At 33.4% G+C, this 20261-nt stretch overlaps 1 protein-coding gene across 1 annotated transcript in view; it reads left to right on the top strand.

Moving 5' to 3' along the window:
- Nucleotides 1-20261, top strand: part of LOC125825752 (elongation factor 1-gamma 2-like) — a 1064241-nt gene that overhangs the window by 21183 nt on the left and 1022797 nt on the right. The gene's annotated exons all lie outside the window — the stretch shown is intronic.

The raw sequence follows: 20261 nt of genomic DNA on the forward strand, positions 1-20261 counted from the left end.
TTTTTTACTTTTTTTTATTAAAGAGTTTGAGTTAGTATACGTGTACTTTTTTTTACTAAAGAGTTTGAGTTAGTATACGCTTGCACTGTGTGATTGCTAACATGTTTATGTTAAAGAAAGTGAGTACCCACAACCTTTAAATCTTGGATCCGCCACTGATCTATGTGAATAACAACCGATTATCTTAGATATCTCTATTTCAAGCAGATTTAAGAGAAAATGGATTTGACCCGTAATCTCTTTTTCAACTAAACTATAGATATCAAACCTATATTTCATTTATCAAACAAATTACCCACTTCAATCAATCTCTTTCGAGCATCAACCAGAAATCAAAAATAGGATTAAGTTTGAAACCTTAACCCATAAGTTAACATCAAGCTTAGTAGCCCAAATTCATGGATGTACAACAATAAAATAGAGAAAAATATAATACCCAATACTTTAAATAAACACCCAACCACATAATTTGTCACGACCTGAGGGTACAACCCGGATGCAACACGGTGTACTCGACCCCGAAGGGGTCTTATACAAGCCTCATAGCATTCTTGAACATAAGAACATAGGAAAATAGAGAAGAATTAAAAACTTTCATTTGCAATCGAAGACATATTCATTAAAAAGTAAGCAGAAGACTTTCTAGACTTTGTCTCAAACCATCTAATACTTTGGATACAACTTTGGGGATAAGCCCATACAAAGACTATAAAACATACAATGAAAGACATAAATGGAACATAATAGATTTTGTCCTCGAAACTATGAGGACTCACCAAGTCTTCATCTCCAAGCTTCTTAGAAACCTATTCCCCAAGCATAGAACACCAATATCTCCAAACCCTACACTTTAGTAAGAAAAGTGGGAGAATGGGGCTATCACAATTAAGTAGTAAGTATGATAGCCATGCAAAAACATGCTTAAAATGGATATTTATTTGAAAGTCATGTTTTTATGCCATTTTGGTAAAACTCCATGAATATGAGTAAAAGAGGCATAATATAAGTCACAATCAACATTCAAGTCATACTTTCACATTTGAAGATAATTAACATAAAACCATTACCTTCACATTAGCCTTCACCTCAAGTAACCCACAAGCTATACCTTGTGCAATGTATGGGTAGCGTCCCATAACACCACCCACACTAAGGTACCACCTTAAGGTAACCAAAAGTGAACATACCATTCATTATTTCCACCTTTACACAATAATGCATATGAGAGACATAAACATTACATGAGTCACATCATCACATTAAGACCAACATCTAAGACAACTCTAAGTTACACATGTGAAATGTGCAAGTAGCATCCCATACTATTACTCACACTAAGTACTCCTTTGAAGTCACCATAGACAAGGTACATTCACATACAATAAGTCATGACAAGGAAGTAACTCCTAATACAATCCAAGTATAGCATGCATCATCTCAATTAAGCATAAGTCACAATCTTTATTAACTTCATTACATTAAGAGCACCTTCATTCATTAGACATTAGATCAACATTCTTCATTAGAATCATCAAAAGAGCCAATTCATTTAATTTAACATTATAAAGGAACACACCATGACTCCACTCAAAGCCTACTTGTGCAATGCATAGATGGCATCCCAAACCACCACCCACACTAAGTAGTGTATCCTTGAGAATCCATAGTTCATTAACATTATTGTGGAGGTAAGCCTTAACTAACATAGACCATGTGAGCTTGACATGGAATCACGATGTCACCCTCACCGGATAAAGGGATTCCTATTTGCCTAAGGTAGGACCATCGTTTTTATTATTTAAGTGGATCCACTAGCTACACCTATGTGGGCACATAGTTATGGGATAGGAAGATTGCTACTAGATACCCCGCCTCAACTCACGTGAGGGCATCCATCTCAAGAGATTGTTACTAGAAACCCCACCTCAGCTCACGTGAGGGCTTCCATCTCATTACAAATCCACTCGATGCTTGGCATTATTCCCCACGGAGTACATGACATTTATAACATTCGTTCATTATGGGATAAGATATTGTTACTAGATAACCCACCTCAACTCACGTGAGGGCATCCATATCAAACCCAACATTCATTAAAATGGGATATAGGGATTGTTACTAGATATCCCGCCTCAACTCATGTGAGGGCATCCATCCCAACCCAACATTCATTCATTGGAAAGCTCCTAAATTCAAATATGAGAATAGCCTTTCACTTAAGAATCCCCTTATTGTGAGAAAGTCCTTTCACAACAAGTCATTATCATTCATTAGAGTACAATTGAGAATAGCCTTTTAATTAACCCATCATCATTAACATTATCATAGAAACTTCAGTAATTATTCATTCATAGTGTGTGTATGTGAGAATAACCTTTCACATATCATCATCATTCATACAATAGCCTTCTAAAGCATGTTCATAATATATTCATTTAGATCACACACATACTTCATATCATAATCATACATAGTAATTAAACACCTCCACCTCAAGTGGATCAGTAGTTCAAGCACAATTCTACTTTAACATGTAAATTAGCCATAACTTCCCCTTTCAAGGTCATGATCATAAGTCACCAACAAACCTTCAATTTATCATAATTAATACAGACATAATGATACAATTCAATAACCCAAAGCAATTTAGACAATTTCCTTACATAGGCATTCATAATCATCAAACACACTTCATAAAGGTACAATTTAGGAATTGAGAGAATTCATGGGTTCATAGAGTATTTTCATCATAAATCATCAATTTAAACACTAAAACAATCATAATTTGACATTAGAAATCTCTTGAAATAGTTTGAAGAAAGAACCCATGAGATTGAGTAAAACCCTAGGATTTTGATAACTTGAAATTACCTTTGAACTGGCTCCTTGAATGAAAAGTTAGACAAGAATGAAGACTACCATACCTTGCTATTGATTACCCACGAAATTTGAGGAAGAAAGACCTTGAATCCACAAACCTTATCTTCAATGGCTACCTTCTTCTTCCTTTAGTTTAGAGAGAGAATTCTGGGACGGAAAAGAACATTGGGATTTTGATTTGGGTGTTTTGAATAAAGGAGTAAATGAAGTGTTTTAATACTTGAAACTATTTATATTTATGATATAAACCATTTAAAATCAACCCCACATAATAAAACATTAAAACAAAATTACTTAAAAACCCCTAACTTGGGCAGCCCCATCAGGGACCAAGTCCACTTCGACGGTCCGTGAAAAGGGACCACGTCCGTGGTGGTGCCCGTGGTCCTCTAGGCAGTGTGATCCCTTGCCTTTCCAAGCCCCAAGATGCTAAGGCATCTTCACTGCCACTTCTGCGGGCCGTGGTCAAAACCACTGACCGTGGAGTGGTCCGTGAAGTTTGGGCAGTAGCTTGGCCAAAGTGCCTTGCCTCCCATGCCACCAAGTGACCTTCACGGCCACTTCTACGGACCGTGGTCAAGGCCACTGACCATGAAGTGGTCTGTGGACTTGGGACAGTGCTTGGCCAAGGTTAGGCAAGCCTTGGTCTTTGGCTTAGGCCTTGCCCCCTTGGCCTAGCACTTTCCCTTGCAACCCTTAACCAATATTAAAAAGGGTCTTTCAACTACGGAGTCTATCATGTACCTTGACGTTGACTCACTAAGCTCCATCAAACAAGGCTCGGGACAATATTACACAACATGAAACCTCATTACAACCTCAACACAAAGTCGTTTGGCTCTAGTTTCAGTTATTCATTTTACGGGTTGTTACATTATCCCTCACTTAGGAACATTCGTCCTTGAATGACACTTTTAAACACATTAAAGGGGTTAACGACTCAAGACTAGCAGCCCATCAATCATAACATATCAATATAACGCATAAACCATAGGAGGAAACATCAACTCCACATCCATAAACTCAATGCAATAAAAAGAAGTAGGAAATACATCCACCAACTCATTATGCACCAAAACATCTCATTTCTCATTTCATTGGAGGAACTTCCTTCTCCAAATCTCATCATGCTCATCATAACATCATTAGGTAATTATGCAACTCTTTCAAGAATACATTCAAGCATGTATAACAAGTCAACTCATGAAACATTTAGACAACTCATTATATATGCATATTTAACATGAGGAACACAATCATGAAAACTCATTTTCTCAAATGAACATAAATTCCATTAAAACATTCATATCATAAGGAGATAATGGAAACTCATTTTCACACATGACTCCAAAACATGAAACAAGCTACAAGGAACTCTTGGTCTCAAGCTTGAATAGGAATAAAAGAACGTGACAAGGATATCAAAAATCACCACAACCTACTATTCAACATACCATCCCCCACTTAGGAGAAATTACAACTAAGGCTAACATGAAAACAACATAGGAACCTCAACAAGACATTCATTACCATAAGGAACCATCAACATACCGGAGCTTTTAAACTAGAAAGGTCCTCATTAAGCAACTCTTGCTCACAACAACTTTACCAACACAACTCAAGGTCCCATATGAGTCTACCACACTGGGCCTAAACACCTCAAACTCACTACACCTCATAAGGTGAGAATCAAGCAAGCCTAACTCATGAACATCAATGACACTCAACCAACTTGCCATTTAAGCACATTATTTCCCCCCCCCCCCCCCATAGGGGTAAGCCTATATCACTTTCTTTAATTCTAATGTCGGATCAAGACATCACTAAACCTTCACACTCATCACACAAGGTGATTCTAAACCAAGGCAAATTACACTTACACCCTCATTTAAGGAGTCTACTCAGTCAACACATCAACACATTTATAAAACACTTCATTCCTCAAATCTTTCAACTTACCTCCAAATTTATCATAACTTTCTACCAACAACACACATAACCATAAAGCAACCCATTCATACTAAAGTCAACATCACAATCTATTATCTCAACTCTATCAAGTCACATAGCCATAGTTGGCATCACAATCAACCTTTTCTCTCCCTCAACCCTTCTACCATACTCCTTTCAAGTGGTCAAACACTGAAGACCATAGGATAAGGAACAAGAGAGAGACATTATAGAGCTAAACTCTATGGCACGACTTGAAGAATGAAGAAGTGAAACATTCTTAACACCCAATAGCCTCCTATTCATAATGTGGCGCGCTTCACATTATGAACAAGACTCTACTAGATGTGGTTTGAGACAACCAAAGACCATTCCAAACTCTTGTGCTCTGATACCATGTTTGTCACGACTCGAGGGTACACCCCGGATGTAAGACGGCGTACTCGACCCCGAAGGGGTCTTATACAAGCCTCATAACATTCTTGAACATAAGAATATAGGAAAATAGTGAAGAATTAAAAACTTCATTGGCAATCAAAGATATTTTCATTAAAAAGCAATAGGAAGACTTCTACACTTTGTCTCAAACCATCTAATACTTTGAATACAACTTTGGGGCTAAGCCCATACAAAGACTCTAAAACATACAATGAAAGACATAAAGGGAACATAACGGATTTTTTCCTCGAAACTATGAGGACTCACCAAGTCTTCATCTCCAAGCTCCTTAGAAACCAATTCCCCAAGCATAGAACATCAATATCTCCAAACTCTACACTTTAATAAGAAAAGGGGGTGAATGGGGTTCGCACAATTAAGTACTAAGTATGATAGCCATGCAAAAACATGCTTAAAACAAACATTTATTTGAAAGTCATGTTTTTATGCCATTTTGGTAAAACTCCATGAATATGAGTAAAAGAGGCATAATATAAGTCACAATCAACATTAAAGTCATACTTCACATTTGAACATAATCAACATAAAATCATTGCCTTCACATTAGCCTTCACCTCAAGTAACCCACAAGCTATACCTTGTGCAATGTATGGGTAGAGTCCCATACCACCATCAACACTAAGGTACCAACTTAAAGTCACTGAAAGTGAACTTACCATTCATCCTTTCCACCTTTACACAATAAAGCATATAAGAGAAATAAACATTACATGAGTCACATCATCACATATAACCAACATCTAAGACAACTCTAAGTTATACTTGTGCAATGTGCAACTAGCATCCCATACTACTACTCACACTAAGTACTCCTTTGAAGTCACCATAGACAAGGAACATTCATATACAATAAGTCATGAGGAAGTAACTCCTAATATAATCCAAGTATAGCATGCATCATCTCAATTAAGCATAAGTCACATTCTTCATTAACTTCATTACATTAAGAGCACCTTCATTCATTAGACATTAGACCAACATTCTTCATTAGCATCATCATAAGAGCCCATTCAGTTCATTTAACATTATAAAGGAGCACACCATGACTCCTCTCAAAGCCTACTTGTGCAATGCAGAGATGGCGTCCCAAACCACCACCCACACTAAGTAGTGCATGCTTGAGAAGCCATAGTTCATTAACATTATTGTGGGGGTAAGACTTAACCAACATAGACCATGTGAGGTTGACATGGAATCTCGGTGTCACCCTTACCGGATATAGGGATTCCTACTTGCCTAAGGTAGGACCATCATTTTTATAGCTTAAGTGGATCCACTATCTATACCTATGTAGGCATATAGTTATGGGATAGGAATATTGCTGCTAGATACCCCACCTCAACTCACATGAAGGCATCTATATCAAGAGATTGTTACTAGAAATTCCGCCTCAACTCACGTGAGGGCTTCTATCTCATTTCAAATCCATTCGGTGCTTGGCATTATTCCCCACGGAGTACAGGACATTCATTACATTCGTTCATTATGGGATAAGATATTGGTACTAGATACCCCACCTCAACTCATGTGAGGGCATCCATCTCAAACCCAACATTCATTAAAATTGGATATAGTGATTGTTACTAGATACCCCGCCTCAACTCACGTGAGGGCATCCATCCCAACCCAACATTCATTCATTGGAAAGCTCATAAATTTAAAGATGAGAATAGCCTTTCACCAAAGAATGCCCTTATTGTGAGAAAGTCCTTTCACAACAAGTCATTATCATTCATTAGAGTACAATTGAGAATAGGCTTTCACATATCATCACCATTCATACAATAGCCTTATAAATCATGTTCATAATACATTCATTTAGGTCACACACACATATACTTCATATCATAATCATACATAGTAATTAAACACCTCCACTTTTCAAGTGGATCAATAGTTCAACCACAATTCTACTTCAACATGTAAATTAGCCATAAATTGCCCTTTCAAGGCCATGATCATAAGTCACAAACAAATCTTCAATTTATCATAATTAAGACATACATAATGATACAATTCAATAATCCAAAGCAATTTAGACAATTTCCATTCAAAAGCTTTCATAATCATTAAACCCACTTCATAAAGGTACAATTTAGGAATTGAGAGAATTCATGGGTTCATAGAGTATTGTCATCATAAATCATCAATTTAAACTCTAATACAAACATAATTTGACATTAGAAACCTTTTGAAATTGTTTGATGAAAGAACCTATGAGGTTGAGTAAAACCCTAGGTTTTTGAAACTTGAAATCACCTTTGAATTGGCTCCTTAAATGAAAAGTTAGACAAGAATGAAGACTACCATACCTTTCTATTGATTCCCCACGAAATTTTAGGAAGAAACACCTTGAATCTACAAACCCTAGCTTCAATGGCTCCCTTCTTCTTCTTCCTTGATTTTAGCGAAAATTTTGGGAGGGGGAAGAACTTTGGGGTTTTGATTTTGGTATTTTGAATAAAGTAGTAAATGAAGTGTTTTAATACTTGAAACTATTTATATTTATGATATAAACCATTTAAAATCAACCCCACATTATAAAACATTATAATAAAATTACTTAAAAACCCCTAACTTGGGCAGCCCCATCAGGGACCAAGTCCACTTCTACGGTCCGTGAAAGGGGACCACAACCGATGGTGGTGCCCATGATCCTCTAGGCAGTGTTCTCCCTTGCCTTGCCAAGCCCCAAGATACTAAGGCATCTTCAAGCCACTTCTACGGGTTGTGGTCCAGACATCTGACCGTGGAGTGGTCCATGAAGTTTGGGCAGTAGCTTGGCCAAAGTGCCTTGCCTCCTATGTCACCAAATGACCTTCACGGCTAATTCTACGGACCGTGGTCAAGGCCACTGACCGTGAAGTGATCTGTGGACTTGGGACAGTGCTTGACCAAGGTTAGGCAAGCCTTGGCCTTTGGCTTACACCTTTCCCCCTTGACTTGGCAGTTTCCCTTGCAACCCTTCACCAATATTAAAAAGGGTCTTTCAACTACAGAGTCTATCTCATACCTAGTTGACTCACTAAAATCCATCAAACAAGGCTCGGGACAACATTACACAACATGAAACCTCATTACAACCTCAACACAAGTCGTTAGGCTCTAGTTTCACTTATTCATTTCACGGGTCATTACATACTTGCTCCCCTATAATCATGCAAGGCATCAATTGACAATTATTCATGGTTAATCCTATAGTTGCTTCCTAGTTATGATGTTTAGTTGCTCATATTCTCAACAAAATAGTAGTGAAACATTTACGAAAAATCAAAGATGAAAAACTTATGATCATGAAATTCACTCAATTTTGTAAGAACTGAAACTTTCAATTAAAAGGTTGTTTAATTATACAAAGATAAGAAAAATCAAGAAAGCAGTCGTCTTTTGTGATAAAAAAAAACTTGTCTAAAAACGTGAATAATCATAATAATAAAACCCTAAGTAACTACTTATATTCTTAAAGGTAAATCACAGTCAATGTAGGAAACTGATTGAGTCTTCTTCATTCACAGGAGGGTAAACAACCCGTTTAAGTCTTCATGGTGCGTTAATCCCTCCGTGGTCTTTCACTTGGACAAATTTGTTAACTTTAATTCCATCCTCTCATGAGCCACTATACGGCCATATAGGTTACCATGAGTTGTCCTCAGTATCGTTCACTTGTCCTTCAAAGTTGACTTTGACTTGGTTTAGTTTGAACTTCACAGACATCCTAGCCCTATAGTAGAGGTCACCACGGACCGTACAGGGTCTCGTTCACTTTCACATGGCTTTTTCCTCTTCCAGACTACCTTCACGGTCAGATTCACGGACCGTACAAGGGTCCACCACTCGTATAGCCATCTGTCATCAACTATTTCACTTTCATTTCAAGCTTTTCTCTTTCAACTACTCTCAAAACCTCTTTTCCTGTACATTAAATTTAAAAACATCATATTGAAAAAAGCATGCTTGGCTACATTAAGCAAATACAAGTTTTTAGGGCATAACTGAGCTAATCAGACTTCACCGACACACAATTAAGGCAAGACAGAATACAAACAAGTATTAAATTTCAAGTTTTAACCTTCACAATCAATTTTCACAATTTCAAGCACAAAATTAACTATATTAACTTATGTGCATTGTCCAATACAATACATTAAGCACTACCCACACAAATTAAACATCAAGATAGCAATAATAACACCAATCCCATATCAAAAGGATCAATTTCTAGTCCAAATAACAAAATAAGATTTGAACACCAACCTTAGAGACGACATCAAAACATAAAATCAAGGGAACTAGGGTTGGGATTGATATGCAAGCACTTCATTACACTTCAAGCAAGTAGAATCAAGCTATTGAGGTCACCAAAATACGGGTATTGGGAGATTAGGAGTGAAATAAGCACAAAGAGATGAAAGCTTTTCTTTTTAAACTTGAAAAGACTCTTGGCATATTTAACTCAGACCAACTCAGTGAACTACGACTAACATCGCCGAACGCATTCAGTGAATCGTTAAAGGATCTTAAGCTCGCCAATGATACCTGAACGAATACCAAACCTTAAGGTTGATTTGGCAAACTCGATGGAGTTTGCTTAGTGCACTTCGGCAGATTGCAAATTGGAGCTTTGATCACCAAAGTTGACAATAAACTTTTTCAAAATCTTCAGCCTAGAAGGAGGACATAATGATGTGCGCACAATGCTTTCAGTGGATCACTGACTTGGTTTTGGCATCGTCTAAATTACCTTTATCACCTTTTTAACTTGTTTTCAACATGCACTCACAACACACGTTATTGAAAGCAATAAAATAAAAGTTGGGTTACCTCCCAAGAAGCGCCTTATTTAATGTCGTGGCATGACACAATTTTTACTGAACATACAGTTGTTTGATCGATACTGAAAGGGAAGTAAGCGATTGGGTCAAGGTTGAACAGTCATTTTTCAAATCCTTCAACACCTTGTTAGACCCTTCAACCTATTTAAGATCCTTGCTAGCATTTCTTCCGTTTGGTTTCCTTTTGTACTAGCTAGTTCTTTTAGTTTGGGAAGGTCATGTACCTATATTTTTAGCTTCCCTATCTCTCCAGTTTTCATCTTGATCTCTCCAATCCCTCCAACCATTATCTCTATACTTATTCCAACATTGGTTCCCACCCCTATTTTGGGTAGTTAGGATGAGAACCCCCCAATTGATTTTTCAAATAGTTCACTTTTTCATTATATAATGCCTCAAACTTGGTATTCTCCGAGCACTGCCCACTGCTTGAACCAACCACATTTACCATTTTTTATCAACCTCTCATGACATGTTTGGATAGCAAATCGAGTTGGTTCATCATTTTAGCTATATTTTTTTCACGCTCATGATCCTTATCCATTTTCTCTTTGCTTATTCCCCATTGTTGAGAAGACATTTGATCCTCTCTAGTATACCATGCTCGGTACACTTTTGTTATATCATCTAGCAATAATATTGCTACATTAAACGGTTGTCACATTAGCCCTCCTTGGATAAGTTGATCAGCCAAGTCCTTGTTGACTGAATCAAGGCTATAATAAAAGTATTACATCAACAAACTATCTAGAACACCATGTGTTGGAAATTGCTTCTGCAATTTCCAAAGCCGCAACCAAGTCTCATGTAGAGCCTCACCTTAAATCCTTTTGAAATTTTGTATGATATCCTGGAGTTTGACCATTTTCGAGGGAAGAAAGAACCTTCCTAAGAATTCTTCGGTCAACTCCTCCCAACAAGTAATAGAATCATGTGGCAACTTCGCCAACCATTTTGTGGCTTCCCCAGTCAAAGAGAACGGGAATAATCTCAATCTTATGAACTCTCGTGATCTGTTCTTGAACACGAACAATCTATATATCCACGAATTTTTGAAGGTTTTCATGAGAGTCCTCATGAGCCAATCCTCCGAACATTCATCTTATTTGGAGTTGTTGTAGCATTGTTTCAGTTACATGGAAAACTGCCCTCCCTATTATAGGAGGCAACCATATAGTTCTGTTAGTTGCAATGACATTCATATGCATATCATTTGCATCACCCATGTTGTCATTTTGGCCATAGTGGCTATCATTGTCACTACCCTTTATCACTTATATCTAGGCCTGCAAATCCACAACACGACATTGCCAAGCAACAAACTACTACAATACAATAAGTTTACAAGCTAATTTCACTAATTGAATTCTTAGCCACCATTCTCCGGTAGTAGCACCATTTTCGATAACACTCAAACTACCCTTTAAAATCAATTCAAAGGGTAAGGATCATTGCCAATAAAAATATTCATCTAAGATTTATGGTCGAAATTCAAATGGTAAAACGATAAGAACTCAACTAAGATATAAAGAATGTGAATTTATCCATTATAAAAGGTTAGGACAAATGGGTGGATCCATAAAATTTACTAAAAGAGTTTGTATTTCAATGTAACAATTAAATTAAAACTTCAGAAATTCAAGCAATTAACAAGTAATCTAGGGGTGGGGGGATTGGAATCGATGTCACATAGGAGTAATTTTGTTGCTTAATAGTGCTAAACATTCATGGATAGGTTGGGTCATCTTCAATGACACTAATCTTCTTTCGATCTCATAGAATATCTTTTCAGTCTCATATATGTGCATAGCTAAACAACACATTACCTTACAATATCCCTCTTTCGAGCAGATTTAAGAGCAAATAGATCTAACCCATAATATTTTTTTCAAGCAAACTATAGACATCAAACATAAATTGCATGTATCAAACTAATTACCCACTCCAATCAATCTTTTTAGAGCACCAATCGGAGATCAAAAATATGATTAAATTTGCAACCTTAACCCATAAGATAACATCATGCTTATTAGCCCAAATCCATGGATGAGAAGCAATAAAATAGAGAAAATACAGTACCCACTACATTAAATCAACACTCAATCTCATAATTGCACCCCTAGACTTAGAGTTTTAGCCACCATCACAAAAAGTAAAGAAATTATTCCTATCATGATAACATCCATGGGTATGATGAAATTAAGCAGAAATAATCAACACCTACTTTGATTTCAATTGCAAAAGTAGAATTGAAAAAGCAAAATTGAAAATTAAAAAAAAATAGAAATGTTCTTCACAAGGTAAAAATATTCAGAACTCGAATTCTATCTTTTGGAACTATGTTTTACAAACTCAGAACTCCCTTTTTCTCTCTCCTTTGGGCTATTTATAGTTTCCCAAAATTTGGCCCAAACTTCACTTCATGACGAACTCGGTGGCGTTATTCGGGCTCACCAAATTCGTTGGATCGTCGTTTATTCTTCAGCTCGCCTTTCATTTTCTTTAGGCTTCATGTATTTGAACCTCAGTTGGTGACGTCACTTGTGTCAATCTTTCACATTCGACGGATCACAAAATACCACCTTTATTCACCTTTTAAGCCTTCACTTTGCATCCAAGTACCGTCACTTCTACGATGGTCATAATGTTTTTCGTAATCACCGTTCCTCTTTTAGTTCGTCGACCTGCAGCAATTAATTCAACTTATGAGTAGTGTCACTTTGGGTGAGGTCATGTCAATTGGGCGATTCACCCTTTTGGTTAGGCGACTTCTAGTGTGAAGTTTACACTTCTTTCAATTGTGTTTTAGCCTTTCTTCCAAGTATTCATCCTTGCCAAGCCTCTAGCATTCACAACTGCAAATAATCAAAATATTGTTAGAATAGAACATAATTTGGCATTGAGGAAACTAATTATTGAACTAAAAAAAGCCTAAAATGAGTGTAAATCTATCACTCATCAAGTACCATGTCTGGTACAGGTATATCCATATATGGTTACTTGAGTACCATGTGTGGTACATAATATCCCATGGTTTGCTCGAGTACTGCACCTGGTACATATTAACGATCTGATCAGTTACCACACCTGGTACAGGAATATCTATATATGGTTGGCTCAGGTACTACGTAGGTATATACTAAAGGTTGGATCGAGTATCACATAGTACATTAACTATTTGAGTGTGGGTTCTGTGAACTAGGCTTACTTTTCATAATGTGACTATTACATGTTGGTCCGTGAGTAGGCTAGGTTCTTTATTGTGTTGTATCTATCAAATACTGGCCCCTCAGGGGACAAGTTGGTGTATTTAAATGTTGGGGTGGTTTTTGAGTACAACGAGATTGCATGTTAAATAGTTTAAATGATGTTATAGGGATACTTGGTGGTCCAAGTTACTTCAAAGACGTGATGAATCAGGTATGGATGATTGTCTTTATTTTTTGATACGTCTTGTGTGGTTGTTAATTCAGGTTGAGTAAGTTTTGCAGATGGCCCACTAAATTGCTAAGGGTTAAGGGCTAGGGTGTTAGCCTGAGAGTTTCATTGAAACAGTAGAAGAGTTTTGGTGTTGGTAAAATGAGTGTTTTTGAAAATTTATAGATGATATAAGGGTTAGGTGGTGATCTGATATGATGGTTGGATGGCTTAGATGGTGGAGTTGGCACGAAATTAGGTGGGGTGACTTGAGATAGATCGTGTACGAGTTCCATGATAATACTACTTATAGTAAGAGTGGTGAATGAGTGTGTCTGATCCTAATTTTATTTTCAAGTTTCATGTTTTTTTATTATTTACATTATGTTATGTGGTGGATTTGGGTTGATCATTCTTGCCTACCAATATGTGTTGTTTGTACTGATACTACTCTTGTTATACCACTTGGTATACTCTGGTTATAGGATCAATTATGCTTCTTAGGTGAAGACGAAGATGATCTCCGACAGCTTCTACTCCTCTTTCCATATGGAGATAGTTGTGTCATATTTCTTTATTAATTGTGTACTCTCTTAGAAGCCCTCTTACCTGTTTAGACTACTTCTTTCGGGAGGGTTCAATGTATTCTTTACAAAAGCACTTTATTTGATCAAGTTTGGGAGTCATTCTATATTTAAAATAGGGTGATTAATTTATATTTGTTCAGTTTCGCTTTGCATGTTTTAAATTGGGTGTATGGGTGTTCTCCTATCTAGGTGTTAGAGTAGGTGTCCGCCGTCCCAATAACATCGATCGTGACATATTCATATCAAATATAAGTTGAGTAGAATATTTTTGTTTTATCTTTTTTCATATCCGACTTGACCCGTTTATTTCCCACCTCTAATCATGACTAACTTAATTCACATATTATAATAACATGTAACTCATTTGCAAACTAAACTAATATAGCCCTCAGTACTTTGTTGGATATTAATATTAGCAACAAAAGATTATTATGTTTGACTAATATAATTAATTTTCATCAAACAGAAAATATTTTACTAAGGGGGTGTTTGGATAAAAAAAATTATGTGACTTAAAAGTCAAAAGCCAAAAGCCAAAAGCCAAAAGTCAAAAGTTATAAGTCAAAAGTTATAAGCTAGTTACTTTTGATTTTTCGTCCTTTTTAAGCATAAAGTAAAGTGTATCTTTACCAAACACCTCTAGAAATTAAAAAGTACTTAAAAGTTCAAAAAATTTCTAAAAATAAGTCAATCCAAATATATTGCAAACACATACTTTTTTTCATTTTTATTTATTTTTCTAATTTTAGTTTAACACAAAATTTAAAATAATTTTTTTTTTATTAACCTTAAACTAAATATACATAAAATATACTAATATATTTTTAAATTTTAAATATATCACGTAAAAAAAAAAATTAAATAAATAGTGAAAAAGATAAAAAAAATGATTGAAAATATAAATAAAGCAAACAGATTGAAATGGAATGAGTATTTCAGTTGAACCAGGGTCAACTTCATGTAGACCCCATCCCATTTGATTTAACCAAGAAATGGTGGTGAGTGATAAATCAATCAATCAAATCAAAGCATTATGATTATGGGACCATTTAGCAATATGAGAGACCAAAGTCTTCAATGCCGTGATAGACGTCTGTCGTTTTAAATTTTTAATTTTTATTACGGAAAATATAATTGGCAAGATAGATTTTTGGCACGAAATGACATGAGCAATAAAAATCAGGTATTTTCGTAATTTTGGTGAAAAGTTAAGGGTATTTGGAAAAATTCATTTATTTCGTGTACCTAAATTACCTTCAAAATTAAAATCACTTTTAATATTTTTAAGAAAATTTTTATTATGTCTGAGGCACACTTATTACGTGCCAGACAATACTTGTATGAGATCCTTTCATATTTTGCCAGATGGAAATTGGGTCCCACTAAAAAAAGAAGCTAAAAGGCTCCATTTCTTTATTATTTTTCTCCAATTCCATATCTTCTTCTTCTTGTCCGTTTCTTTTTGTAATTTTATTATTTTCGTATTAATTAGTTTATTTATCAAATGCTGAAATTTAATTATTTTTAGTAGAATTAGCCGTGATTTAGTTTGGATAATTTTTTTATTAAATAAATTAATTTGATTTTTGAAATGTTGAAATTAAGTCAAATTAATTAAGTCGATTTTTTTATCACTTTAATTTTTTTATTTTTTTTTCTATTTGGTTTTGGTCGATAATTTGATTTTTCAAACGTTGAAATTAAGTCAAATTAATTAAGTCGATTTTTTTATCACTTTAATTTTTATTTTATTTTTTTCTGTTTAATTTTGGTCGATTAGAATATATATGATAATGTAAGAAATTGATCTAATTATATATAGCATCCTTCAAAAAATGTATGCATTATCTAAGAATTTAAGTATTTCTAAGAAATATGATAAATTCGTTCCAACGATTTTATTTTTTTACAAAAAGTTAAAAATTTTGTTGTGATATACTATGTCTTGATGATGCTTGATTTAAATAAAAATAATCAATTAAAAAGACATACGTAATTTTGAACATGAAAATTCATTCTTGACATTCTTAAAATAAAAATATAAATTAAAATACGAAGTAAATGCAAATAACTTGATTATTATAAAGAGAAATACATGAATAGAACAAAGAATTTTTTTTAAAAATATTTATAACATTTTTTAAATTTTTAAAAAATTTATATATGATGAAAAAAGTTATATTAAAAAATCAATGTATAATCTTTTATAAACAAACACAAAACAAAATATCTAAATTCTCATATTTCGTATATATCATTCTATAAAATACGTACAGAAAAATAAAAGGTTCAAGAAATTAATACGCAAAATTTTACGATTTTTTTATTTGTAATTTCATTACCTTCAATTTCTTCCATTTCATTCAAAAATTAATTCGAAATTTTCTCGTCACATTCACTTTATTTTTTCTCTCAAATAAATAATACCGTAAAATATGCATATTAGACATTTTGGGCAAGTCTTAAAAGTTCTTTATAACTCTGTCAAATGAAGTAACGTAGAGGACGAAAAATGATAGTCGAAGGAATTTTTTTAAAAATTAATGAAAAAGAGTAAGAAGATAGAAAATGAAATAGTTAAGGTATGGGTCCCATTTGTACATTTGGCAGCCAACAAAAGCCTCATACAAGTGGTTTTCTTTTTTGGAGGGAAATACAAGTGATTTTGGAGCCAAAGGGATATTTTCATTATTTACCCGTGTCTTGGCAATTCGTGCCAAAATTCTGTCTTGCCAATTAGCAGTGCTCCTTTTATTATTGGACTCAGTGTTTTAAAAGACGGGTCTTTGAAATGGGACGTTTTACATAGTATAGAATGAGCCGTAATTCACAAGATGTGGGGTTAAGTGATATGGTCAGATCTTTAAATTTTTAATTTATTATATAATAAAATAATATAATAACACAAAATTTTAAAAGTATATCAATAGTTTGAATAAATTACAAACATTATTTAAAGAAACTCATAAAAAATAAAACTTCTAACATGATTATACATGTATAAATAATCTAATATCTTAACTTTTTAATAATAAAAGAACCATTATTTCTAAAAAAAATATTACTATCATACAATATAATTTACCCCCTAAAAGAAAATAATCAATAAAATTTACTAGCAGTATTATAATAAAAATACAAGTTCATCATTGATAAAAATAAAATTACTTTTTAATAGCTAAATAAAATATGATAATTTTGAGATATATGACGAAAACATGAAGTTAAATAATAAGTACTGAAAAAAGTAAAATTTTGCTATGTATTATTAAAAGAAATGTTACGTAATATATAATCACCCTAGCTAGCTCACAGTGTTACCAAATAGTAAAGATGTGATACTATAACTTGTTATTAGAGCTACTCTCGATCTTCTTATTTCTATATATTAATACTATTAAGTATCAATCAATTATGAGGTCAACAATATTAACTAAAGAATCTAACACATAATTTGTGTAAGATTTATTAGGTGAGCCCCGAGCGTTGGGCGTTTGGAGTGTTTAGGACATTCAGTCGGGCGCTTAAGGGCGTAAGACTTATAGAACTAAACCCCATACTTGAATTTCAGAGCGTTTTGCTAAAATCCTGCCCCGAGGCGAGTCCCAATAAAGTCTTTTAAAACATTGATTGGGATTAATTAATTACTTCAGTTTTTCTTTTTCTTTAGTTTCATGTATATAGACACACATGCAGGTACAGAAGTAGATGTCTGTCCCCTTCCACACACAGTATTATAATACTAGCTACTTACTGTTAATTAATTTGGGAAACTTTAATCATGAAATAAGACTGAGATTTTGTCATTTTCTTATCTGGAGCTTACCATAAAATCGTTGTGCATGAATCATTGTCTTATATTTTTATATTCTGGCTGGCATCACTCTTTTTAAATTACAAGATTCTTTTGATTCCTTCATTCTTTATTGTTACACTGAAAATATTGATTCATACAAAAAAAAAATATTATCTTTTCATTTATGATGACTTTGGAAAATAAACATAGACTTTCGCTTGTTAACATTTGTGTGATAAAATTCATGATATTAAATGTGTAAACTTAAATATATCATTAGATTAAATGAAGAGATGTTTGTCAATTTAATGAATTAAAAAGAAGTTTTTCAGCAAGAAATTATCTAGAAGGTTAATTGGCTAATTCCAAGATAGCATTTCACTCTGTGGTTGGCACTGCATATTATTTCGACTGTAGATAGAGTTAAGAAAATGAGTATATATATATATATGGTCATAAACACTATACCAAAAATAATTTGTAGCAACATGTAGATAATAATAATAATAGTTTATTTGCTTATAAATATGTATTTTTAGCAGTAATTAATATTTTTTGTAAATATCTCTAAAGTCTATAACGACATTAAATCCAATAATAATTAACTATAACCGATAAATATTTTATCACTCTTTGTTAATATTATATATTTATTACTACTAAAACTTATATTTTAGCACTCTGTTATTATAGTTTTGATAGGATATTAGTTGTTAAAAGATAGTCCAATGGTAGCATTTTTTCTGTTTTATAGTTGAATGTATAGAAAAAATAGTAGGAGAGCTAACTCTGAATTCAAAAACATTGACAGCTTTATATAGTTGACATTTTGGTCGAAAAAAGTTTAAACTTTTAACGAAAAAAAAAGAAGAGATAGAATCACATAAACTAAAATAGCAGAGTACTAATATGTAGATAATACTCATTTGTTTTAATAAAAAACAATGAAAGAGATTTGTCTTTTATTTCTCAAACTCTTACGGGTTGTTTGGTGTGATGGAAAAGAGAAAATACTATAAAATTGTAATGTCTCTTAATCCCTTTTTGGTTACACAGATAAAATAACTTATTTTAAGATTACTAAACAGTTATGGGATAAGTTCTCCTTCCCTTTTGCTGGAATTAGAGGTGTATAAAATCGAACCAAAAATTGAATCAAACTGTAAATCGAGTCAAACTGAAAAAAGAACTCGACTAGTGGTTTGGTATTGGAAAAAAAACCCGACTATATTTGGGTTGGTTTGGTTTTAACTAAAAAAAACAACCCGAGACCAAATCAACCCGACATTATATATGTAATTTTAAAATTTTATTTTATACATAAAAATATTTACTTTGATATAATTTTAAAATATTTCTTATACTATTTCATAGTTTTTATCTTTTAATATATTATTTCAAGTTTAAAACATAGAATTCGGAATGGTCCAATAAAGATTATAGTTCATACATGTTGATAATTATAATAAAACTTAAAAATCAAAATCAAATTAGTACTAATGCAAAAAGAAAATCAATTCAACACTAAGAATGACAATAATATTGAATATTTGTTCTTTTGTTTACATTAGTTTAGACAATTAAAATACATAATCTAATTTTAATTTTCCTTAAATATTTAGTAATATAACTAATACTTATTAAACTTATTTTAGCATGGTTTAGTACTTTTAAATTATGATAATTTTAATTATGTCTTTGCAATATTTATTTTATATGATGATTTCATTATTATTTTTTATTGAATATTTTAGTGTCATCAATACTCATCTCATATTTTGTGTTATTTTTTAAGAAACACCTTAGATAATTGTATTTGGTTGGACTAAAGAAATATTGGAGCACAAGTTAATTATATGTTTGTATGCAAACTTTACCGAAAAAAAATCCAAAAATCTAAAAAAATCCGAGGTTTATTAGTTTGGTTTGATTTGTAAATTTAAAAATTCGACACAATGGTTTGATTTGGTAATTGAAAAACCCGAACCAACCCGAGGTTGAAAAACCCGAAAAAATCCGAATTTTATTAATTTGGTTTGGTTTATAAATTTAAAAATTTACACAAATAGTTTGGTTTGATATTTGAAAAACCTGAACCAACCCGGTCATGTACACCCCTAGCTGGAATAACAATATCAAAATAACTTATACTAGGATAATATAATTTAAATGACAAAAATTCCCCTTAATTCTTAAATACTTATTATTGTCACTTTACACATTATTTTATGGCCAGTTTTTGCTGTTTAGTGCAAATTTTGTTTAGTTTTCGTTGTTTTAGTGCAATTTTGTGCAGATTTTTTTATTTAAGCGTAATTTTTACTGTTTTGGGATGTTTAA

This window comes from Solanum verrucosum, unplaced genomic scaffold (assembly GCF_900185275.1).
Source record: "Solanum verrucosum unplaced genomic scaffold, falcon-dt-bn FXZP01000003.1, whole genome shotgun sequence".
Classification (NCBI taxonomy): Eukaryota; Viridiplantae; Streptophyta; class Magnoliopsida; order Solanales; family Solanaceae; genus Solanum; species Solanum verrucosum.